We start from the raw sequence: 25,648 nt of genomic DNA on the forward strand, positions 1-25,648 counted from the left end.
TAAAACAGACCGTACCCTGGAGGGCTTTGTTTTAAAAAGCTATTGAAGCAAGAAGACATAAAGACATAAGATGTGATAGTAAAACTAAGACCAAAGTAGTAGCCATGTCAAAGAACAGCCATAACAATCTACTCAAAGGCAAAGACGAAAACTAGGAACCAGACAAAAATCCCCTGCCACAGACAACACAGGAGAGCCATCCCCAAACAAAGTGAGTCAGAGCCAGAAACAGCGGAAGGACAGACACACAGCCAGCTATGGGGAAGTCAGTACCTAGAACAGCCTCAGCACGAGGCAAATAAAGTGGATTTCAAAGCAGAAGTTTTAAATGAAGTCAAGGAGAATGTCTTGCAGTAATAAAGGAATATGATCCACAGCTAAAAATCAAACACGTCAGATGGAGCCCACAATTCAGAGCAAAGCTAGAGGGATTCCGGGGCAGGTGATTTTAATTCCCATCCTCCAGCTCACGAGCGGTCAGTTGACCAAATGTAATATAGACAACGAAAAGGCAAAGCCTGCGTCATACGCCAGATCTAGTCGATGTGTGGATTTGTGTTCTGTGTCTCAAAAGCAAAGAGTGCGCGTTCTTTCAGGTGTTCAGGGAACCACTAAAAACTTTTCCTGATTGGCAGCTCATAACTGCCTATAATTCCAGTTTCAGGGGTCTGGCACTTTCACAAAGACATACATACAGGCAAAACATGAATGCACATGAAATAAATAAATTATTTTGAAAAAAAAAAAAACCCTTTTCCTGCATATTAGGCCACAAATAAAGCTTCAGAAAGTGAATATGACAGTATCTGGTAACGGGTGGGGAGGGGGATATCACAAAATCTGATCACTGAGCATTTTGTAGATTTTCTTTAAACAATTCAGACTTTAACATTTCATATACAAATGCATGGTATCTAGGAAGTAACAAAAATGCCATCTATTAAATCTGTGGGATGTCTCTGACACAAGGAAGAAGAAGCCATAGATAATGTGCTTACAGTAACAAATTTTTTTTTACAGTTTTTCATTTATTTTGGGGTGAGGGGCATGCTCGCCAAGGTGAGAATGTGGGGGTCAGAGGACAACTTAAGGGAATCAGCTCTCTCCTTCCACGACTTGGTCCTGGGATTGAACTCAGGTCATCAGGTTTGGTGGCATGGACCTCCACCTTCTGGGTGAGCCATCTCACCGGACCCCACACCAGAATTAGGTAGAAAAATAACAGGATTAAGAGAAAATCCAAGAGCTAGTTCTTTTTTGTGGAGAGAGGGATAGATATCACAAAACTAAAGGTAAACCAGTAACTAATCCAGTTTAATCACACTGTGATTTCTAGTAGCAATTATTACCTCTTACCCAAGCCTGTCACCCTGCCCTCCATGTGCATAATGAAGCGGCACTTTCTCTGTGGTTCCTCTCCCCCAGCACAGAAGCACATTCTAATCGTAAAGATAACAGAACAAATTCCAGCTGGTGGGGCAGGGGACCCAAGATGCCCAACCAGCCAGCACTCCTCCAAACTGTCAAGGTCACTGAAGACAAGAAAAGGTCAAGAGTCGGTGACAAGCAAAGAGGAGCCCAAGGGGACATAAGGACCAAACATAGGATGGGTTCCCTGGTGGGATACTGGAACCAAAAAAAGGACTGTAGGCAAAAACCAAAAATCATTTGGGTAACAATAATGTAGCAATATCGGTTCGCTGGTTGGGACGAATCTGTAATACCAGTGTAAGAGCTAACTGCAAAGAAGGACTAGGTATGGGGGGGTCAGTGAATGAAACCTCTCTGCTTGTTGGTTTAAACCTCCCCTCCCCCACACCGCTTTCTCTCTCCTTTCCTCCCATGTTGAAGATTGAACCAGGGCCTCATGCAGCTAGGTAAGTGTTGGTTTAGTTTTTCTATGAGTCTAAAATTATTCAGAAAGTAAAACTTGTAATTAAATCTTAAATCGGTCTCTCAATTTGAGGAATACCAACACTGTACACTAACCAAACCTCACCACTTACCTTACAAACACCTAACCTAACACATTTAGACGCATTTCATTGTTGATGTTGTTGTTTAGACAGGATTTCTCTGTGTGACAGTCCTGGCCCCAAACTCACTGAGACCCGCCTGCCTCTGCCTCCCAAGTCCTGGGATTAAAGGCGTGTACCACCACCGCCCAGCAAGAAACAACTTTTAACTGCAGTGGAAAGCCATTTCTTTTATGTATCAGATTATTAAGATCCAGAAGATGAATGGCTCCTTGCAGGAGGTGTAGAAAAGCTGACAGCCTGTACATCACGGAACTGAATGTATTGTGGTCAACTCAGCATGGTAAATTAACTCCATCTTTCAAAAACGGCAAATGTAGCCAGTCTAGCAATTTCACTTTCCCCTTTTATTTAGCTCAATTGTGCACAACATTTTACGCATTTGTTTCAATAGTAAAATATTTGAGGAAAAGCAAATAGAAGACAGATTAAACTAATGATCAACCTACCTGCTGTGGCTTAAGTGTGAAATGTCCCTCACAGGGGGACATTCCTGTGTGTGTGCGTGAACACTTGAGTCCCAGGCACCCCTATTTGGGAAGTCCGTGGAATCTTTAAGAGACAGAACCCTTTGGAGGAAATGAGTCTCGGGAGGTGAGTTTTGAGGTTTTACAGACCAATTCTGCTTCCTATCCACTCTGCTTCCCGACTACAGATGCCATGTGACCCACTGGCTTCCTGTTCCTGCCTTCTCCTGTGTGACAGACTGTATCCTCGTGAACTGTAAGCCAAATTGAACTTTTCCTCCCTTAAGTCGATTCTTGTTAAGTGTTTTTGCCACACAACGACAAAGCAGAACTAATCCAGGACATTGGCAGTGAGAAGTGAGGCCACTGCCGTGACAAATCTGGCCATGTGATAAATCAGACAAATTTGGGGATTTGTCTGAAGGAGAAAAACGGAAAATTTTGGAACACTGGGTTAAAAAAAACACTTCAGAACAACTGTAAGCAGAACTTAGCAAAGTATTCTGGTGGGAGTTTGAAAGGCCAAAATCCTGAGAGAAATGTGGGCCGTGGAGGCCCAGCTCCTAAGGTGTCAGGGCAGAACAAGGACCCTAGTGGGATCTGGGTTAGAAGCTACATGTGCTCTATTCTAGCAAAGAACATGGCTTCACCCTGCCCCTGTCCGGAGAACTTGAGTGAGGCTGATTTTACAGTAACGAACTAATGCCTTGGGCAGAGGAAACTCTGAGGGCAGGTAACACTCAGGCTGTGGAACCATCACTACTAACTAACCAGTCTTATCCAGGTCTGCAGTGAAAGTTAGCATCTGTGGAGCAGAGGAGTAGTTTTCAAATGTGCCATCTGGCTTGTAAATGAGTGAGTATGGTAGTTTGGATAAGAACAGCTCCCATAGGCCCATATATTGGAATGCTTTGCCCACCCTGCCAACCCCCAATTGTTGGAACTGTTTGGGAAGGATTAGAGGTGTGGCCTTGTTGGAGGAAGTATGTCACTGGGGGCTGGCTTTGAGGTTTCAAAAACCCATGTCATTCCCAGTCTTTTCCTCTCCCTCTTTGGGCCTGCTGCTTATAGATCAGAGGTCAGCTCTCATCTACTGCTCCATTGCCATGCCTGCCTGCCTGTTGCCATGCTTCCTGCCATAATGAACATGAACTCTAACTTTCAGGAACCGTGAACGCCCAAATTAAATGCTTTCTTTCTTTCTTTCTTTCTTTCTTTCTTTCTTTCTTTCTTTCTTTCTTTCTTTCTTTCTTTCTTTCTTTCTTTCTTTCTTTCTCTTTCTCTCCTTCTCCTCCTCCTCCTCCTCCTCCTCCTTCGTTTTTTTCGAGACAGGGTTTCTCTGTCCTGGCTGTCCTGGAACATGCTTTGTAGACTAGGCTGGCCTCAAACTCACTGAGATCCACCTGCCTCTGCCTCCCAAGTGCTGAGATTAAGGCGTGCGCTACCACCACCAGCTAAATGCTTCCCTTTAGTCACGGTGTTTGGTCACTGCAATGGAGAAGGAACTAAGACAATGAGGAGGTTGGAAGTTGCTTACCAGGCAGATACAGAAGGAGAGGCTGTCATCATGAATGAGGTTCACCCCATTAGAGAGAAATCCCCTGCTCTATACTAGGACAATAGGAAAGAGCTATGCAGACAAGACCCTCCCCCATCATACACCCCAACTTGAATTGAAAGGAGAGAACCTGAACCAAGAAGGCATCTGAAGGGGTTCCCTGATCAAAACAACTTCCTAGGAAAGCAGTTCCAGATCTCACAAGGCATTACAGAGGCGGCTTCAGCTGTGACCAAGGTGACCAGGCTACATCTCAAGTTGGCAGTATTATTTGATTCACGAGGTACTGAACCAGGCATTGAAGATCATAGAGGCTTGCTCTATGGTTCCAGAGAGCCACTGAAACCAGGCAACACACGGGAGGGTCAGAGTTCCGAAAGGAGGCCCTGGGAGTCCACTGCTATGACGCTTCGAAGGTAAAAATCTATGCTGCCCTGGAGAACCCAGGATGTTAGAGATGTCAAAATTATGGGACATCTGCTGAGGAAAGCTGCAGGTATAGAGTAGATCTGGCCTAGAGAGACTGTGTGTGTTGAAGGTGGCAGACCTGGAGGCCTGGGCTACCTAAGCTCTTTGGAGCCCAGATGATTTCATCATGAGTTCCAGGGGCTGGGCCTGGAGCTGTAGGACTTGGCATCTTCCCGCTCTTTCCTTGATATTTTCCCATTTCTCTCCATGTCTCTACTTCCTGGCAGCCGATGCAAAGTAACCAGCCCCTCTCCACCCCTGCAGCCTACTCTTCGCCACCATGCTGCACTGTGGCCCCTTGAACTAGAACCTCAAATAAACTCCCCCTCAAGTTCCTTGTCAAGTATTCTGTCACAGCACTGAGGGAGAAAAAAAAAAACTGTACACATCTTACAGAACACTATGAGGAAAAGAATGCACTGGAATGGAAGATTCGAGAGACAGACGGAATCTAACGGACAAGGAATATTATTGTGGAGGGAAGAGTTCGAGGAGGGAGAATGGGATTAAAGATGGGTCCAAATGCAGCAAAGTGGATATCCCAGGGCAATTTTAGAAGACAGCTTGCTTTTGTCCTCTCACTCTTCCGACTGATCTTACCCAGCCCTTGAGCCCCAACCACACTGTAAAAGGTAACCCAGATTTTTGTGTGGGAAGCATGGGGCCTGAATAGGGGGATGCTGGACCCAACATGGTCCAAGGACACACCTGTGAGTCTATACAGACTGCCCAAGGGTGGAAGCTGGGAGGCAAGAGAGCTGCAACCTGGCACTTTTACCGTTCATTAGAAGACACCTTATGTTCCTATAATAATAGTCTAGGAAACTGAAGTGGTGAGGGATGCTGCCCAGTCAAAAAGACACAGCTAAAAGATGGCAGAGCTGGTCCCATCCTGAACTCAGCCTCATCTGCTTCCCATCTCGCTTGCCTCTCCATCACTACCCTCAAATATCAGCACTAGGAAAATGATTCCCGATCCAGCCACCATGACATACAGAGGCCACCACAGCTGTGGCCAAGACTACCAGCTGTCAGCACCACCTATTAGGTACTAGATTTGCAGGCATGAAAGATACAAGATTAAGTGGGTCGTATACATTTGCTCCATGCTCCAGAGAGCCACTGAAACCAGGCAATGTGTAGCAGGATCAGAGTTCCCACAAAGAGGCCCTGAGAGGCCACTGAATGAAGTATGAAGATAAAGCCTATGGATGCAGTGGAAAACCCAGGATGTTCCAGATGCCAGTCAGTCTGCCAGCTTTCCCACAAGCACTATGAGGCAGACAGCATGCTCCTTCATTCAAAGGAGGACCCAGCTTCAGAGACACGGCATAATGTGAACCGAGGTCACATAACGAGTTGAACAGCAAGCCTAGGGTAGCTGGATGGGCAAGCCTGGGCTATCACATCGTCCTCCATACAGTCTACAACAGTTCCCTCCAGGTCATTGTCACCATTCTGCATGACTGACACTGCCCCCCCACTTTATATCCATTTACACAGCATGACAACTTTGCAGATGTCCCAGAGTATTCCCTGGGACAGCTCTTTACCAGCTCTGGACTGTTCCATGCTGGGTCACTCTGGCAGTCTCCCCTCTCCAAGCTCTTATCCCTGTAAGTGGCAGACAGGGCTCCTGACATTCGGGGTATAACAAGGTGGGCATGTAAACAGACTGTCCCCTCGCTGCTCCCCGGTGCAGGGTCTTCATGTGCATTAATGTCAAGGCACTAAAGAAAACCAGCAGCAATGCGACGTAACGCAAGCCAGGGGATCTAGGTTGGTTGGATTCTGCCTATGTGCTGGGCCCTGGGCAAGGACTTAACTTCTGAGACTCATCACTAAAGCGCTGCTGACTCCCTCTTTGCCTTTCCTGCTTCCACTGTTATCAGTAGCCTCCCCATCAGGAAGCCTGGGAAGGACAAGGGTCCCGAAGTTGTCTGTGCCCCTGCCATTGCTGTGGCATTCTGCTATGGAGTGCATGTCTGTTCTGAATGCCCAACATTCACAGTATGGAGGTGTTTGGAGGCGGGGTCCCAGCATGGTGACTTCTTCCACCTCTTTTGGGAAACCTGCCCTGGTCCTCCGAGTCTCAAGAGGCCTGCTCCAGGTTCTGTACACCCCAGACTAGTCTGGAGGGACCTGGTCATCTGCTTTTTGCCAAGGCCACCAACCCAGAAACAAAAGCTATCTCTACACTTCTGTGTCCTCTGAGAAGCCCCTCCTGTCCTGAGAAACGTAGGGACCACACACAGGGCAGGAACACAGGTCGGCTGTTGTGAGGAGGCACCCAGCTCAGAGAGGCTCTCTCGGAGAAAGGAGCAAGGAAAGAGCCAGGGAGGGCACCAGTGAGGACACAGAGCACAGAACATGCCATCTCCTCCGAACAGCTGGTTCTTGACTATAATCTGCTGGTCTCCTCCACAGATACCGCTCTACACCTCCTCTGCTTCATTTATTCATTCAACAAACACTCGGAAAATGCCCGGTGTGTGCCAGGCACTCTGTAGCGGAGAGCTGGGGACACAACAATGACTCGGCCATGCTTAGTCCCTCCCCCCTCCCTCTAGCCAACCACATTTGTTCTCTCTTTCCTATTGCAGCGTGTGGCCCATGGCCAGGCACACGGGACGTAACAATAGAACTTAACTTATTCTTGGTGGGAATAAACCCAATAAGCAGCAGGCACCCTGAAGCACACCAGGGAGTACGGAATCCACTTCCCAAACCAAACTGAATGTTCATGCCATGCTCTAGAGCATCTAGACATTATCTAGAGCATCCGCTTGCTTCATTCGGAGGCTTCAATCATGACCTAGCAGGAAAACAAAAACTCAGATGGCCGATGGCCCTTCTTCCCGGGACCCTGGTGGGTGTTACTACTCAGCAGGGCAATGAGGCACCATGAAGCAGCCTTCCCACACTGCTCCACAAGCCTCAGTGCTTTGCATATTATATCACACTTTCCACAGTCAAGACGGTCTCAAAAGGTAAGGCTGGCTGGGCTTAAGAGGGGAGAGGTCTGTCTACAAGGACCCTGATGACCGGAGGCATTCGGTGACGGCTGAGTGACATGCCCTCCCTTCAGTGTGGCCTTGGGGTTTAGCTTTGCTGAGGTCAGGGACCAGGGCAAGTTTCATACCTTCCTTTAACTGGCGGTAATGATGTCCCCCTAGGGATCCACAGCTAGAGGAACTTATTCAATCCAATTACTCCCCTCCAGGGAAATGCACCCCAGAGGGGTCAGAACCAGTGACAGCTGTGAATAATGACAGGGACTGGAAGAGCGAGGCCATTTGACATCACTAAACTCCCTTTAGTAGATGGTAAGTTTCATTTATAATAACAAGACTGGACTGCGCTTTCTGCTTACACCCTCCTGAGGATTTTACGAGACGGTTCAGACTTTCACCCTCCTAGGATGTTCAAGAGTACCTTCCCAGCCCACAGCCCTCGCTGAACCCCTTTCTCCATCTCCCTGCCTGGGTGCCACGGTCCCTCCCTGTCTCGGCACCCCTCCCCATGTGCTATCTGAGAAATTCCACTCGGCTTGGCTATCCACAACTCTTGGGCAAACACCTCCCCCGACAGGCTCCAGGCTCTCAGAGGCCCTGTGCTTGTCCCCACCACAGCACCTAACGTGAGGAGCCGGACTGGGGCACCGCCGGAACAGGAGCTGAGGTGCCCAGGTTGAGTCCCCAGGACTTCATCTACAAGGGTCTGGTACAGAGGAAATGGTGGGTGAATGACTTGGCAATTGCAGGGTAAATAAATGAGTAAGGCATCATGCTACCTCAGACTCGTCCAGACGGCTGGCTACCTCAGGGTTAATGAGACCTGCCTGGTCCAGGAGCCTATGGACTACTTGTAAGCTTCGCTTGCTACAGACACTAAATTGGATAGGTATTTTATTAAAAGATGATCACTCAGGATGAACCCTACCAGCAGCGAATGAACTATGGAACCCCCAGGGCTTTAATCACAGATGTCCATTAGATTTTCCCATAATGCACACAGGGAGCTCACTCTACAACTGGCTAGGCCAGCCTCTCTCCCCCAGCACTCACAAAAGCAGCCATCTGTCCAGTCCAGGTGACTCCTGACTCCCGCCGCCGCTCCCATCTTCCTAGAGCTCAATCAATGAGGCTTCCCCAGCCTCCCCTCCTCCTGGGGTTTCCATGGGAATCCTCCTCCCACACAGTCAGAGGCTCCTGGGATAAAAGCTCAGCTGTCAGCCAGCAAGAAGAGCAGGCGCTGGGAGGCAGGAGGCTTGCTGGGTGGTGGTGACCAGGCCAGCATGCTCTCCAAGGTCATTTGAAAGAGACATAGGTCAGATCCAGTGGGACCATGTGCAGTCCTGGTTAGTGGTGTAGCTGCCCTGGGTACCTGTGGTTTGGTTTTGTAATACAGCTGTCCTCTGTGAGGCCCAGCATTGGTTCAAGCTGGGGCAGAGCATGACAAAAGCGGCTGAGGAGGGGGTGCCAGGGGGACCCTCTAGGAAAACATCTATTAAAAGAATGCAGTAGTCTGCATGTCTAACCTCTCATTTATCCCCTAAGATGAGCATAACTCACTGGACATAAGCGCTTGTCTGAAAACAGGTTTCCTGAAGGAAAAGCAGGACCATTCAAGCATCAGGGTTAATCTAGAGGATGGCAGTGGGGACTTGGGAAGTCCTCTGGTAAGCCTGGGCTTTTTGGGTGTGCTGCACACACCAGGCTTGGAAAGAAGGGTCTCAGGAGAGGGCAGACAGGAGGGCCCTGCCTGTGAGAAGCGCTCCATCCCTAGGACTCTTACCATTCCCTCACGGACTGCACAGACCGTGGTTAGCAGGTGGGACGTCTTTGTGGGCCAGCTAACAGGGTCGCGCTCTCGCATTTCTGGAAAAGGCAGAGGTGCGGTCCATCATAAGCACAATTCACAGGGTCACAACCCATGAAGACGATGCTGGCACTGCTCTGCGCTACTCCTGCATGTAATGCATGGCACTCAGAGAAGCAGAGTGTCCACACCAACTGTCCTGCCTGCCTGATCCGTGCAACACCTCAAGGCAGCATCTTAGACTCTTTCCCCTCCTCCCTGTGCATCCTTTCTTAAAATCTGTCCTTCCAGGGATCTGCAGATGTCTCTAGCCCTGCTACCCTCCCTCACCTAGCCTCTGGTCATTCTAGATGCTCCTTGGGGTGACTCCGTAGTGCTTCTTTCCATTCTAAGCTTTCCACTGAGCACATGTCCACCTTCCCAACACTGTGGCACATCTGCGAATCACATGTCCTGGGCTGAGCTCAGCCTCTTCCATCTCCGTAACCCAGGTTCCTCTCTGTCTGTCGCTCCCACTCAATGCCTTCTACTTCCCCTTGGTTTCCACCTTAGCGGGATTCCTGGAGCAGTCTCCAAGGGAGGGCCTGTGATCCTCATCTTGGAACTCTAACCCACCCACCTTGCTGCCAAGAGGCTAAATCCAATCAAGCGGCCCATCACCTGCTCATTCAAACATGCACCCCTTGAGCTGACAGCCAAGGGCTTCACAGTCGGCCAGCCCCTCCTGACAGTCTTTCTCCAGACAGTGACACCAGCTCTTAAGTCAGTTTACCCCTTCTTACCCCAACCTTCCGGGACCTGCTCACCGACACTGCCTACTGACATTCTCTCACACCTCTGTGCACCCACCACGGCACCCTCCTTCCATCTCTCTGTCCCACGATGTCATCCTAACAATCTAGTGCCACGGATGTCTCCTGCATCACATGCTACTTTCTAGAAGGCTAACCAGTGCCCAGCTCATTGCTCCCCACCCCCTGTCTTCTAGACCAGTCCTGTGCACACTACCTGTCTGCATTAAGAAGTGCCTGTCAGAGCCAGGTGTGATGGCACACACCTGGAGGGGTCTGGAAGATTGAGAGTTTGGGGCCAGGCTAGGCTACAGATGCTATGAGTTCTAGTCCAGTATGGGCTGTAAGGTGAGAGAGAGAAAAAAAAAATTAGAAGAAATGCTTGTTGGACTGAAGAATTTGTGTTTTTACCAACAAGAATTTTTTTCCCACCACTGACATATACATTTATAATGTGGATGAAGTTCCACATTCAACCTGTAAAACAAGAATCTCGTGCGATCCAACGCTCCACAAAGTTTACAACAGCTCATTTGGGGTCTTTCCCAAAGGATGGGCCAGACAGCTGCTTCCTGCAGCCTCCGAACAGACGCCTGTAACTGAGCAGCAGCAGGAAAGCCAGTCAGCTCATGTAAGGACCATGTTTTATTTAAATGTGCTGCTAGATTTTTAATTTTTTATTATTGATCTTTTTGCCAAGTATGAATGATCATGCTCACACAAGTTAAGTGCATACATTAAGTATCTTTTTTTTTTTTTTTTAAATGATTACCAGGAAAGACTTCTGGTGCTTAGACCTAGGTCCTTCTACCCTCCTGATTTTCCACGTCCAGTTTCTTGTTCTATCTAGGGAGCTCCTGGAGATCTTTTGTTACCGTGCCAACAGAAGAGGGCTCTTTCAGGAGCACCGATGTGTGGCAATGAGCCAGACAGCTTAGAAAGAAATTAACAAACTGGAGCATGGTGAGTTGCACTGAGCCTTCTCCTCCAGGGGCAAAGACCTCGGGCCTGAGCCATAGCCACATCCTGGGACATGAATGAAGTCTCCAGGACAGGCTTCCATGAAGGATGGCAAGGTTCCGGTCCTGTGATCAACTGGGGTGGGGTGGGGTGGGGTGGAGTGGAGTGGGAGTCAGGAAAGGAATAAGACCCGGGAGTGTTGGAGCAAAACCAAGATCCTAGGCCAGGGTCTCGGGGTGGGGAAGACAAATGATGAAAGAGGAGGTGGGGTCGGTGGTAGCCAGGCCTGGAGGGCATTCTCAGCCTTCACTCCTGGCAGCCTTGAGGAAGTTCTAACTAGGGAGGAATTTGGTCTGTTTACATTTTTAAGGATAAAAGCTTCTTCCTGGAGAATGGTTATTACTATCTGCTGATCTGATGTCTGAACAACTGAATGGTATGGCTTTCACACACATTTTTCTTATTGAGTGAGGTAAGGCATATAGGTTTTCACTCTCAGTGTGTGAATTGTCTGTAGTCTTTGTCCTTGGGACGCTTCCTTGTCTTGAAGATTCTTTACACATTTGGGGCCGAGGAGGCTGTAGCTCAGGGGTGGAGCACTTGTTTCGAGTGCACAAAGCCCTGGGTTGCATTCCCAGCACACACCCCAAATCTGTTCCAAATTGGAAGATATGAAGCCACTTCAATAAGCAACGACTCTTTCCCCAGTCTGTCACGTCTTTGGACTGCTTCTGGCAAGCGCTGTTCCTTGCAGATTTTATTTCTACATCACTGGATGCATCAGTCTTTAAAATCAAAGAGAAATGCAAACTGAAGAGACATCTGAGTGGCGTGACTGGTGACGCTAATTTTGTTCACAGGTTGCAAAGGCTTACTTTTTTTTTTTTTTAACTGCCCTTGCTACGGAAGTTTAGACACAGAATTGGGGTGTGTGTCTCAAGAACTTGTGGCCTCAGTTGGGTGGTGGTGGCTCACACCTTTCATCCCAGCACGAGGGAGGAAGAGACAGGCGGTTCTCTGTGAGTTCGAGGCCAGCCTGGGCTACAGAGTGAGTTCCAGGACAGGCACCAAAGCTACACAGAGAAACCCTGTCTCGAAAAACCAAAAACAACAACAACAAATACAATAACAAACTGTGGCCTCCTGTAAAGTATACTTATATTATACTTTTGACTTTTTATTTTCCTCTACAAAGTGGGTTTACTTGCAGCCCTAAACCAATATTGAATGGTTTGGGAAAGGGGCTGGAGGGAAGAGTTTGAAGGATCCTCCATCAGCCCGGGGAACAGAAACTGCAGGCCTTAGTTGAAAGACAGAGGTGCCAAAGCGAGGAAACAGACCAGAAGCCTCAGAGGTGAGGGCACGATCGCTTCCCACAGGGCAGGTGGGAAGAGAGAACTTCTCCCTTACCCACTTCATCTCTTCCAGATCTACATAGGCTCAGCAACTGCTGGGGGCATATGAGTGGGCAGACAAGAAGAGAAGGAGTTCACACCCAAATCCTGGAGGAGGGCAAGGAAGGGGGAGAGGAGAGTGGGGAGAGAAGGCACGGAAGAGCTGCGGATCTTAGAGAACCCGCTCAAGGTCACACCCCCGGGCTGGGGCTAGAAGCAGAATTCGAATCCAAGCCCGGAACTGCAGCACCAGGAGTTCTAGAGACAGTCATACAAACGTGCCCTCTTCTCTCTTCTTGGCTCAGCAGCCCCGTGCTTGGCCAACCGGGCGATGGGAGCCACACTTCCTGGGCCTCACCAACCAGAGGTTCGGGGTCCCTTGTTTTTCCTGGTTCAACCAGGATGGGCATATTTGCCATACTCGGGGCTTTGGCTTCCTCCCTGCTTCCCACAGCCCCTCGCCCAGGGCCCCCCTCGCCCAGGGCCCTCGGAGCCCCCTATTCTCTCCAAGTTTGTCTCCCAGTCAGGCTGGGGACCGGCCGCGAGCCGGCTCTCGTCTGGCGGAGCAGTCAGCCTTCGCTGCCCCAGAGTCGGAGATAAACCATACTAATCACCACCAGCGCCTAGTGAGTGCGAGGCGCTTTGCTTCCGCAGCGACAAGCAGACCCCCAGAAATTACTGTCCTCGTCACACAGATGAGACAGCTGCTGCAGCTCTGGGAAGTTGGATGATGTGCTGGCGCTCACAAGGCTAATATTAACGCTAGCTAATGCCTGACTGAGTGTGCTTCCTGAGTGCCAGGCGCAGGTCTCCGCACCGCCCTGCAGTTCCTCCCAACACACTAGTAAAAGGGGCACAATCATCACCCCCATCTTCCGGATGAGGAGAGCGAGGTTATGGTGCTTGGCCCAAGGTCACCCCAGAGAGTGACGGATGTAGGACTGAAACGTAGCCGGGTGACTCTGGGAGTAATTTTTTGTGTTGTCTCCACTACAGGGAGAAGCAGCGGGTTTCAAACCTACAGTATCAGAGGCTGGCCTCAATGCCCCGGCGCAAACCAACCAGCTTGGATTGCCACAATTCGCAGAGACATTTCCCCCGGACCGCGACCAGAGGGACCCCAAGAGCACCGGGTGTGACCGGTGCCGGCCGGCGATCACCCTTTAGTAGGAGCTGGAGAACACTTACCATAAACGAGAAGGCAAGCGCCTGCCCGGGAGGAATCCCCAGCGCTGGCAGGTCCAGAACTCTCGGGAGAGAGGTCTGCTGCCGCTGCTGCCCACTCAGGGGCGCCCGAGCGACCCCGCGGATGCTGGCTTCTCGGCCAGTGGCGCGTCCTCTCGGCTTGTGCCCGGCAGCAGCGCCCTCTCTCCCCGCAGGGTGCCCTGGAGTTACGGACGTTCTTGGCGAAGTTGGCGCTCAGGCGCGGCAAGAGGGCTCGGAAGTGGTGAAGCGCCCGACTGCGCCGATCTCAGGGGGGCGCGGAAGCACGCGCCCCGGCCGCCCCGGAGCTTGGCGCCTGACCTGGAGGGCGGCGAGTCCCGCGCTTAGGGCGCACGGGCCCCACCTCGGCCGCCGGTCCCCGGAGCACCAGGTTTCTTCCCCAGCGCCCCGGACGCACGCCGCGATGGCTGCAGCGGTGGCCGGGGCCCGGGCTGCGGTGCGCTCATCGCCTTCCCCAGGGACTGGGCGCCTTTGTGCGCGGGGCGCGCCGACTGCCAGGGCCAGCTCTGGATGCTGCAGCCGCTGCCTCCCCCTCCTCCTCCACGGCCGCCCGCTCCCCGCCTTCCCGGCCGGCCCGGAGGCTGCAGCTGAAAGCCGATCCGGCTGAGCTCATCCCTGAAGGCCACTAATCCAATAGCCGCGGAAGGCGCGGCCGCCGGGAACGCCCCTTCCCCCACCATCCCGCGCCCGGGCCGTCCCAGCTCGGGCCGCTGCCGGCTCTGCCACCTTCTGGAGGCCACCAGCTGGCGGGAGTGGGAAGTGGAACCCGCGCCCGCGCCCTTGGGCCGAAGTGGCGCGGACGCCATTCACTCATCTGCCGGCTGGCGGGCCTGGACACTCGCTCACACACTCGCTCATTCATGCGCATGGGTCCTCCCCCATTCATTCAAGCGTGCCTGGAGAGCCAGGGTGGGTGCCTCTGGGGGCGGGGGATGAAGAGAGGAGACACCACCGTCACCAGATAGCTTTAGTGTCTGTACTCAAGGCGTGTGGGAAACAGCGACGGGGAAAGAGAATGCTTTAATATAACCCCTTGCCTTAGGCACATACATGTCCACACTTTATTTTTGAAGCCAGACTCCAACTCGTCTTTCAAAGCCAATTTCAAGCCGCACCTGCTCCACGGTGCCTTTCCCCGCCCACCTGAAGCCAGAGGGCTCCAGACGCTGATGGTGGGCTGCTCCCTAACTAGCTTGAGCTCAGAGATAAGGAAGAGGGCGTGGCCAAAGCGAGGGACTCTGTACTTCTCGCATTCGTTTCTTTGAGGAAAGCGAAGGTTCCTGGCCAGGGCAACCTGCTTGCAATCCCAGAGTTGACATCAGGTCCATTCCGCAGTCCTAGCTTATCTCACTTCTCTCTAATGGGCTTCGAGCAAAGATTCTAGATCAGAAAGTGTCCATTTTTTTTTAAAGACACCGAAGACAAGCACCTGCAATCCAATCCTGTGAGGTGAATGTGTTGACCCGGACTCCAGGGTTCCTTTCCCAGACTGGAGAGGGCAATTTGAGAATGCTTCCTTGTGGAAGTGGCTGCATGAATTAGCTGCTGGACGCAGAAGGCATCATAGTCTCACGTAGGTACCTGTAACAGCCTGGGTGGTGTGACTGGAGCCCAAACAGGAGGTAAGACAAAACGGGAGGGGTACTTAGGGTCTTGGAGACCATTCAAAAGGCTTGGCTTTTCGCCAAGATCAGTTAGGCAAGCCTTTTGACCTTGACAGATTTGCTGTCCAGAAAGATAGTCCAGTGGCAGAGTGAATAGATGAATGAATAGCACAGGCCAGTTTGGAAGGTATGAACACCGGAAGATGCTTTACCAATCAGGACAGCTCAGTGGTGAGGCAAAGGTATACTGTGTAGCAGGAATCTTAAAAGTTCTTATTAATAAAATCAAACCTGAGCCAGGTATTGGGGTGAATTGGAAGATCAGAGAACCAGAACAAGCCACAGCTACCTCACCTTGCCGGATCCTCAGCTGGTCTTGTTTCCTCAGACTGGAGGCCTCTGAGTCCTCATATCCGAATGGCTCTCAGCTGAACTGTGCTGCTCAAAGGCCTGAATGCTTAACCAGGCCAAATGCTTCTAGTTTCTGGTCCTCATGCTTTATATACCTTTCTGCTTTCTACCATCACTCCATGGGATTAAAGGCTCGCTTTCTGGGATTAAAGGCGTGAGTCACCATGCTTGGCTGTATCCTTGAACACATGGATTTCTGCCTCTGGAATGCTAGGATTAATGCTAGGATAGTGTGCTACCACTGCCTAACTTCTATGTTTAATATTGTGGCTGTTCTGTCTCTGACCCCAGATAAGTTTATTAGGGTACACAATATTCTGGGGAACACAATACCACCACAGGTCTGAGCAATGAAAGATGCTTTACCAATCAGGACAGCTCAGTGGTGAGGCAAAGGTATACTGAGCAAGTATTTATGGGGGTTATGATTTTGCTTACACTGCTTCATCTATGTTTGCAGGTCTGTCTGTCTGTACCTGTATGTCTCTGGATGCCCTCGTGATAGCACAGAAGAGCGGTTGAAGGAATGTGACCCATGGACACACTTGCTTGTTATCCCCTCCCTCTTCAGGATGTTTCTGGAGCATCTGCTCTGCCAGCTGCTGTGGTACTGACAGAACTGGACAGCATGAGATGAAAACAGGAAAACTCAGAAGCAAAGGGAACTTTAGCAGGTCTTTCCAAGAACCGGAGAGATGACTCAGATGGTCAAGAGTACTTGTTGCTCTTGAAGAGGACCAGAGTTCAGTTCCTAGCGCCCACGTGGTGGTTCACACTCATTCAGAACTCCAGTTCCAGGGGATCAGGTGCCTTCTTATGACTTCTGTGAGCTCCAGGCATGCACATGGTACACATACATTCATGCAGGCAAAACACTCGTGCGCTTAAAATAAAATAAACCTGAAAACAACAACAAAATACCCAAGACTTTCCAGCTGATGGTTCCTCTATCTAGACATGGCCAGCACTCATTTCTAATCCTCCTTGCTGGAGGACTTCACAACGCTTAAGAGCAAGATGGGGAGGGAGGGGTCAGTAGTTACAAACTGAAAAACTACTCCCCCTCGAAACACACACTTGTGCGCCAGATAGGTTCACTACAGAAGCCTTTACAAATGTGACTGTGCCTCAGGAGTCAAGAAACGGGTACAGCAGCACCCCCAGGTGTCACTGAACTTCCCCAAATCCTCCAACCCCTGAAGAGCATGGACATGGTTTGTCCCCAGGTTTGAAATGGGAACAAATGTCTGTTCGTTCCAGATAGGGTATCCATGACAGACCAGAGAAATGATTCCACCCCCCTGCCTAGTCTGGGGGACCAGTAAAATGGTTGAAGTTACTAATAGGAGCATGGGAGCCACAAAGCTGCCACTAAAGAACCCACTCCCATATGGATGACAGCTCAGGAAAGCTGTATCGCGGGGGCTCCCTGCACAGCTTGCAGGCGGAAGAGTTTCTATGCCCCAGCTTTTACAAGCTTGAGAAGGGGCCTTGTGAATCTTGTAACTTTCATGAGCTTTCTGAGCCTTCTCAGTTTTATTAGCTTCTGGAGTCTTATTGCACCTCTCTCCTCCCTCCTGGAGATAATGTTTCCACTCAGAGGAAACAGCCACACAGGAAGAGGAAACAGTTCGCCATTTGGGGAAATTAGTTTGGATAACCTGATCAATGTTCTTTAAACTGAAAGTCTGCAGCCTATAAACTGCCCTCTGGCGATCCCTGACTTTGGATAGCCTCATCCTGCCCCTTTTCCTCCGAAGCGTAAGCTGGACTTGCTGTCTTGCTTTTCACAAATAGAATGCAGTAGGGCAGACAGGATGTCCCCTCCCCGATTGGGTAATAAAAAGACCATCTGCGACAGACACTCATTGTCTCTCTTGCTCTTTTGGCATTGCCCCGAAGGAAGCCAGGTGTTATGCTGTGAGGAAACCTGGTGAGGGACTGAGCTCAGCCTACCACCATGGGAGCCTTCCCATCAGGCTTTTTGTTGTCTTGACTACAACTCAAAGATACCCAAACCAGAGGTACAAATGAGGCTGCGCTGATTCTTGATGGACAGAAACACTAAGAAAATGTTGGTGGTTTTAAGCTTCTGAATTTTGGGATTGTTTGTTAATCAGCATCGGATAACTAATAAAAGATATTCCCAATTGCCAGGGAGTGGATCTAAAATAAACCCTTGATGAACTTGGCATAGTCTTGTTCCAAAGAATACACAATATGGACATACAGCCATGTAGATGAACAGTCTTTTTTTTTTTTTTTAAATTTGTTTGCTTGATCTCAGACCACTTTCTTTTTTTTTTTTTTTTTAAGATTTATTTATTTATTATGTACACAGAAGAGGGTGCCAGATCTCATTACAAATGGTTGTGAGCCATCATGTGGGTGCTGGGAATTGAACTCAGGACCTCTGGAAGAGCAGTCAGTGCTCTTAACCTCTGAGCCATCTCTCCAGCCCCGATGAACAGTCTTATTAAATAAGAAACACAGAGCCAATTGCAGAGTTAAAAGCCCAAGAGGTCAGAGCAATAGCTAAGAGCTAAAAACCCTTTCTTACCCTTCACTGTAGCTGCTGTCCTTCCCCTCAGCAAAGAGAGCTACTTCCTGTGTATCTGTCTTTTTATTGACTTTCTGTTCTGCCTTCTCATTGGTTATAAACCCAGCCACATGACCTCCTTGTCACTGCTTGTCTATACAGACCTCCAGGTCTTCTATGGTTAGTATTGAGATTAAAGGCGTGTGTCTCCATGCTGGCTGTATCCTTGAACACACAGAGATCTGTCTGTCATGTGATCTGGATTAAAGGTGTGCACCACCACCACCCGGCTTCTGCTATGGCTTGCTATTAGCTCTGACCCCCAGGCAACTTTATTTATTAACATACAAATAAAATCACATTTCAGTACAAATAAAATATCACCATACAGCCAAGCAGCCATGGGCTTAAATCTCAGTCTAGAAATGTTTGCTTTTAGCCTTCTCATTTGAAAAACAGGGACAAAAGAATTTCTTCTCCGTGTGGTTTTATATTGTAGCACATTACAAAGTAGGTGTCCAGTACATTTTTCCTATGCTTCCTATCAGGGAACCAAAATCTACAGCATTCTTAGAATTTTTGAATGAGGAAGAGTCATGCATGGGGCAGAAGGTCCATGAGATGATATCCAAAACATTCTTTTTAGCTTTTCAGCCGTACAGATTTATGCAGGACAATGTCGTAAGTGGACACATGAAAACCATGAACTGGCCTTCTCTCGCCTTGGCTTCTCCAGGTATGGTTTGTTATCTGCTTCCCAGCTGTCAAACCCGAGACTCTTGGTCCTGCAGAAGCCCTCACTATGGTTTCCCAGCGGCTGTGGAAAAGTTGTGAGTTCTGTGACATTTTGAGTGCAGAGCTGGCTGGAATGATGTTTGTGGGCAGGGCAGGAGAAAAGGAGTGTGAGTCTGCCTGTCTTCATCAGGAGTAGACTGCTCAACTTGTTCTACAGCATAGTATGACCCCGATTTGCGGGGGAGGGTGGTGTTCAACATTTAGATCCTGTTCTCTTCAGCTCTGGTGCCATTATCTCTAGTAGATGCCTGGGCAGTCTTCATAAAAGAAATATTCTGACACATCCTTCAAGGCCACTGGCATGACTCACTGGGTGGTCTTTATACTTCTTAGTGGGGTCTACGTCGGCCCAGCCATCTAGTTTTACCTCTTTCCGTCTGGCGCTGGACAGAGCATAATGAACCACGGAACTCCTGAAGTGTATCCGGCTCCTTCTCCCCGACACCGGCCCTAGCACATGCTGACTTAGCCCAGGTCGCTCTAACTTGCCTTCTGGCCTGCATGCCCCGCATCCCCTCCAGGAAGCTTTCTGTGCCCCAGGTGACAGATGTCCTCCAGTGTGTGTCTTCTGCCTTTCCCGCCCTCACAGCTGCTCTTGCCTCTCTTCTTGTCCTCACTCTAAGATAGGAGCCCTTCAAGATGTCTTTTTCATCCTTATACCTTTCGTAACAAGCCTACATTTTTTTCTTGTTAATTTCTCAAGGTACAATGCTCTATATTTTTCCTTAGTAGCTCTGGCTGGTTGAGGGGCCTCTTCTTTGAAAATTCCACAGCACTTGGTTCTGACATCTTCTGGGATTTGTCAGATCATATTCTGGCACTTGGCAGTGACTCTTTTCTTTAAAAAAATGAAAAAAATAAACAAAAACCAGATTAGCTGAAACAATATTTGTAAATATGTATGGCCTGCATCGTGATAATTGAATAAGGTCTAACCTCTTCAGCCAGCTTGGCTGGTTTCTACTGCTCCAGGCAACTAGTCTGGTCTCAGAGTCTCCTTTGTCTCTTTTGTTCTTCTGAGATTCTTCCTTGCAGCTTGGTTTCAATCATCTGAGGGGGATGCTCAGATTTTATTGCTTAGTCTGGCAGGGAGGGGTTTAGTGAATCTGTTGAGTTTCAGGGACTTCCTGAAGCTATTTTAAGTTGTCTACCTTTTGGTTTAAGGAGCTTCCTGCAGGATGGAATGTTTCACAACAATACTGTAAACAAAGCTTTTCCAGTCATTCCTGTGGGAGTCTGGAAGACCAGAATAATGACAAAAATTTGAAGAGTGAAGGTCCAGCTGGTGAGGTTTCTGAGGGGAGCAAGGTCTCCACCAGGAACTGGTAGAGAAGCCATTTAAGTTATTTTCCTGAAGGACTCTGGTTTCATTCCTGCCACTGTCCTGAGATGTGACTGAGAGTGGGTCTGAAAAAGAAGGAGTGCTGTGTTTGGCAGAGGAAATTGCCAGGCTGACTGGCAGGCTGTCAGACTGGCAGTGCTCAGTGCTATTATTTAGGTTTGTAGTGAGAAAGAGCAGAAAGTTGAAAACTGTGAATTCCTGTTTTAGGAACAGCAAGAAAGGTGCACTGAGGGTAAGACCCCACCCACCAAAGGCTCAGACTTGTGAAAATGCAGTTATTTGAGAAGAGAAAGCAGAAACTGAAAATTCATGCCTAGAAAGCAATCCCCTGGGGAAGTGTGTCTCCGCCCCCCCCCCCCCCCAGCACTCCAGGTTTAGCACACAGGCTGCCACACCTGTGGTCCACGTCTCAAGCTAACTGAAGCACTTGGAAGTATTGGCTTTACAGGAATAAAAGATGTAAGAGTGAGTGCGTCATGGAGGCTTGCATCTAAGTCCCCAGAAACTGGTCGGGCCAGGCAATGTGTGGCAGGGTTGGAGCCCTTGTGATGAGGCCCTAAGGGGCAATGTGTGAACCTGGGAAGGTAAAATCTAAATCACAGTAGACACCCTAAGATGATGCCAAGATCATGCCCAAGGAACTCACCTGAGAGAGAGGCTATGTGTACTGCAGGTGGCCCGAGCTGGGGGGTGGAGACAGCCAAGCCTATCTGAGCCCATATGGTTGCTCCAGGAGCCCTCAATACTGGACATAGAGCTAAGAGAGTTGGAGTTTTCCCTGCTTGCTTTCAATCCTTTTGTTGGACCTTCCCTTGCTGTGCCCCATTTCTCCATGGGAATGCTGATTCTGGTCCATCACATTACAAAATCTCACAGTTAAGAGATTGCCTTGAGTCTCCAAAGAGAGTTTGTGAGGTCCTGAGGTCTCAGCATCTAAGAAGGACTCTGGGAACACCTGAGCTGGTCTTCTGTAAGAAAGACCAGTGAGGTTCAGTGACAGAGGCACCCACTGAACAGTGAGCAGTGAACTTGATGCGGGTGGTATGCCCAGCTCTACACATGGACTAGAGCACTCACACACATAGAGGCCTGGGGACACTGGGATGTGGTGTCAGAGTGTGGTCTGACCAGAGAGAGTGGCACAGGATATTCAGCTTTGATTTTCTAGCACTTTCGTTTTTCTCTTACATAAAATTAGTTAGTACTCTATATGACCATTCATATCTTAACAAAGTTTAAAAGGTATATATATATTAATCTTGTAAATTTTGATATAAAATTTATACTTTAAGAAAAGTTTAAAGAATCAGAATAGAATCAAAGAGTTGAGATTAGTAATAGAATAGTCCCTTAATTAATTTTGCTTTTGTCCTGTACCATAGCAGAAGATGGCTCTTTTATTCTGGCATGATACAAGGAGTTTGCATTTTCCTTTTAACAACATGCTTGAGTTTAAAGAAGGAGAGAGCCATTCTCCAACTCCAAAGTCAGCTTTAAATTTTAATTCAACTGGGACTATTAGAAGACCAATAGTGTTAAATCTTTAGAGAAAAGCAGAAACAAACATTTAAGAAGACATATTTTTTTTTAGATTATATATACCCATATACCGTTTCACTCTGTTTCCTGGGATAGATGATTTGTCCCTTTTCTTCAGTTGTCTCATTTGTCTTGTGTTTTTCAGATTCCTTAACCTTCATTCTCCTAAAAGACAAAAACAAAAACCTTTCCCCAAGACTAATTTTGGGGATGTTTCCTTTTGGCAAGTTGTTATCTGATTAAATGAAAAGGCATGTGTTATTGATACAAGTTAGTTTAAATTGGATGCTCATGCTGGTTGATGAACTATCACCTCCTCTAATTAAGAGGTTTCTCTTGTTCAAATCGAACCTTTATCAATTTTGATGGTACCCACAGCTTATCTTCTCCTGTAGAAACACGGAGTTGAGAGCATTAAAGGTGATGTATCTAATGACTTGCCTGGTGTTTCTTCTTCAAGCAGTGATCTTGTATGTTATCAAATGTCCAGGAAGCTCAAATTGCAGCCCATAGAATGGAACTCATAGGTGTCCCCTCTCTGTGACATTTGTCACTTTTGCACATAGGGCAGCTGAACTAGGCTCCTAGACTTACAGGATTCCTGCTGCTACCACACTGTTCAGTCTTTCTGGCAGCCGGAACTTCCCTCTTGGGTCTTTGAAGCTGGAACCAACTGTTCTACAAACCCAGGATATGGATGAATCCATTCTGATGGAGACAGGGCTGGCAATGTCCCCTCTCATTAGCAGTGACATCTGTCTCCAGTGACCAGAGACCAGGGTTGGCAATGGCAGTCCTGCCCTCAACACAACAGGTTGGTCTTGAGGTACGATGGCAGCTGTGGTTCTGTGCTCTGAACTGCTGTTCCTGTCTCTCCCTCCCCCATCTATTCCTCCAACCTTCTCAAATGGTCCATGATTTCCTCAATTTCCTTTCTTTCTGAGTCTGCTCACAGAGTGAATCGCACTGATTGAGTTTTGAATGTGGAAGTTGTTTTCGGTTTCTGCTGTAAATCCCACTTAGTCATGACGCATTCATCCTTTTTTTTTTTTTTTTTCTTAAACTTGAAAAAAAATTGAGAATTTTCATATAGGAATATTTGCATCATTTCCATCCTTCCTTCTCGACCCCTCTTCAGTATCTCTTCTGCCCCCCTACCTCCCTCTCAAATTCATGACCCCTCCTTCTGTATTATTACTGTTCCATGTGTGTGTATATACATACAACTTAGGAGGTCCTTTGCTGCATTGTTTAACTCCATTTGCCTGCTCATGAGGTTTTATGAGTTGGTTTTTAGCTCTGCTTTTCTGGTAACATCTTGTCCAGAGACAGCACCAACCCAGTCTGTCATTAAAGAATGAATATTCCTTTTTTCTTCTGTTTTCTGGAAAAGTTTATGTAGAGTTGATGGTACTTGCTCCTTAAATGTTTCATAGTCTGGATGTAGTGGCCCATACCTTTAACTCTAGCACACAGGAGGCAGAGGCCCACAGAAGGCCAGCCTGGTCTCTATATCTGGTTCTAGGCCATCATGGCTACATAGTGAGACCTTGTCCAAAGAAGAAAAAGGTCCATAGAATTTACTAGTGAAATAATTTGACCTTGGGGTCTTCTTTATGGGTCTTCTTCCTTTTAAAATAGAAGGGAATAAGTTTTAAAAGATAGATTATAGCTATTCTGGTTATCCATTTGTTAGGGGGCAAACTGTGGCAATTTATATTTTCCAAGAAATCGCTCCATTTCATGTCATTATAAAGAATATTAGCATCAAGGCAGGCTTATGATTTCCTTATTATCTTTTAAATACACGCAGAATCGGCAGCCATGCCACTTCTCTCATTCCTGACTTTGGTAATTTGGCCTCCTCCTCCTCCTCCTCCTCCTCCTCCTCGTCCTCCCCAACCCTCCTCTCCAGTCTCATTAAAAGCTCATCGGTTTTATCGACCTTTTCAAAGAATCAGTTTTTGCTATAATGTGTTTTCTGTTTTCCTTGTTTCTATTCCATTAACTTTGAAGCAGAGATCACTGATTTGAGACTATTTTTCCTAATACAGGCACTTAGTTAAACAAATTTCCTTCTAAGCGTGATGTTAGCTGCATCCCACAAATTTTTTGCTGTTTTCGTTTTCTTTACATTGAAAATATTCTAATTTTTTTTAAAAAAAATGTATTATCTGGCTCCCAGTTGCTTAGAGTTGTGTTGTTTTATTTTAAAACATTCGTAGAGTTCCCAGAGAGCAGCACCTTTTCTTCCTTCCTTCCTTCCTTTCTTTCTTTCCTTTCTTTCTTTCTTTCTTTCTTTCTTTCTTTCTTTCTTTCTTTCTTTCTTTCTTTCTTTCTTTCTTTTTTCAATCTTGTATAATATTAGAGGAACCAGCCTCAATATTATACATCCCAGGGGCTCAGGAGAGAGAACTACTGACGGCGAGGACTATTTTCTGCAAATTGAATCTCAGCACACCGAGCTCTTAGTCCATTCACTTTTTCTTTATTCTTCCCCCTTTTTCCCTCGCTTTACAGTTATATATCCCCCAGAAATCACAATCCTCCCCTCCACCCAGGAAACCCAGCCTGAACTTCCTCAGGCAGTGATTGTCCATTATCAGGATCAAATGGGGGGTTGATAAGAATTACAAAGAGGGGCTCTAGTTGTTAATTACCATTTGTGACCCAAAGGGGAAGTGACTAATGAACTAACTAAAGGCTAAATATGGGTAATATCTAAGAAGAGGGATCTTACGTGTACAACTATAATCTTAAATGTGTTTGGTAAAAGATGCTAAAAATCTATGAGTTGCTAGGTCAATGGGAGAAAATAAAACTGTCTTCTTTTTTCCTGTGGCTCCTATCTGTTCAGGCTGTCTGCCGTTTTTTCTGCAGGGTGGGGAAAAGTGTGCTCAGTCTCTAGGCAACCTGTGTACAGCTAGATGCCTCTGGTGATAGCTAAAGGGAGATCTGGAACTGGAGGTAAGGTTTGGGAAAGGAGGAAGTTAAGCTTAATTAGCACATCCACCAGGCCTTTTCAAACAGGTGGCCTGGATGCTTCCTCCATCCGGTGATGGACCTGGCCGGATGCTAGCAATAATGATAATTACAGGGAGGCTTGAACTGGGAGTTCTGGCTGAGCATAGCTGTTAGCACAGAAGGTTGTCTAAATATTCCTAGAAGTGGTTAGGTAAGTAATTAGAGATCTATAAAGTTAGTAAGACTGTAAGAAAGGAGGAGTCTGAGCTAAGTTGTGTAAAGCTACTTAATGTCTACCTGACTTAGGCGGTGTCCCCTTGTGGAATTTATCTTAAGTCAGGAGACTTTCAGGTGGGCTGTTATCATTGTTAGTCCTTGGCAGTTGGGCGTCCACCTGGGTGATGTCTCCTTTAGTCCTTGAAAGTGGCTAAGGGAGATAACTGGTTCCAGAGAAAGCCTTTCCTGAGGCTGTTCTCAAAATACCTGGAATGTGTACGTCCAGAGAGTGATCAGTCCACACTGTTAGCTCTTCTTAGGGAAAAGTCAATTGGGAAAACTACGAAGGCACACATGATTTTCATAACAGAATACAGCTGATATATAACAAGCCAAGTAACACCAAAAACTCCTTGGGATTTGGCTTCCTCTGGAGGAATTCCCTGAGCCCTCCAGGTAGTGACTTTGCCATAGCCAGCTGAGTTCTTATGATATATTCCTGCGGCCCGCAGCATTTCA

At 48.0% G+C, this 25,648-nt stretch overlaps 1 protein-coding gene across 1 annotated transcript in view; it reads right to left on the reverse strand.

Moving 5' to 3' along the window:
• The window catches only part of Spsb4 (splA/ryanodine receptor domain and SOCS box containing 4), a 77,275-nt gene extending 62,832 nt beyond the window's left edge, over positions 1-14,443 (reverse strand). The window contains exon 1 of the mRNA XM_028866045.2: positions 13,684-14,443. The gene's annotated coding sequence lies outside the window, so the exon portion shown is untranslated. The remainder of the gene's footprint in view (positions 1-13,683) is intronic.
• Positions 14,444-25,648: the final 11,205 nt, after the last annotated feature.

The sequence above is a fragment of the Peromyscus leucopus genome, chromosome 7, assembly GCF_004664715.2.
Source record: "Peromyscus leucopus breed LL Stock chromosome 7, UCI_PerLeu_2.1, whole genome shotgun sequence".
In the NCBI taxonomy this organism is placed as follows: domain Eukaryota; kingdom Metazoa; phylum Chordata; class Mammalia; order Rodentia; family Cricetidae; genus Peromyscus; species Peromyscus leucopus.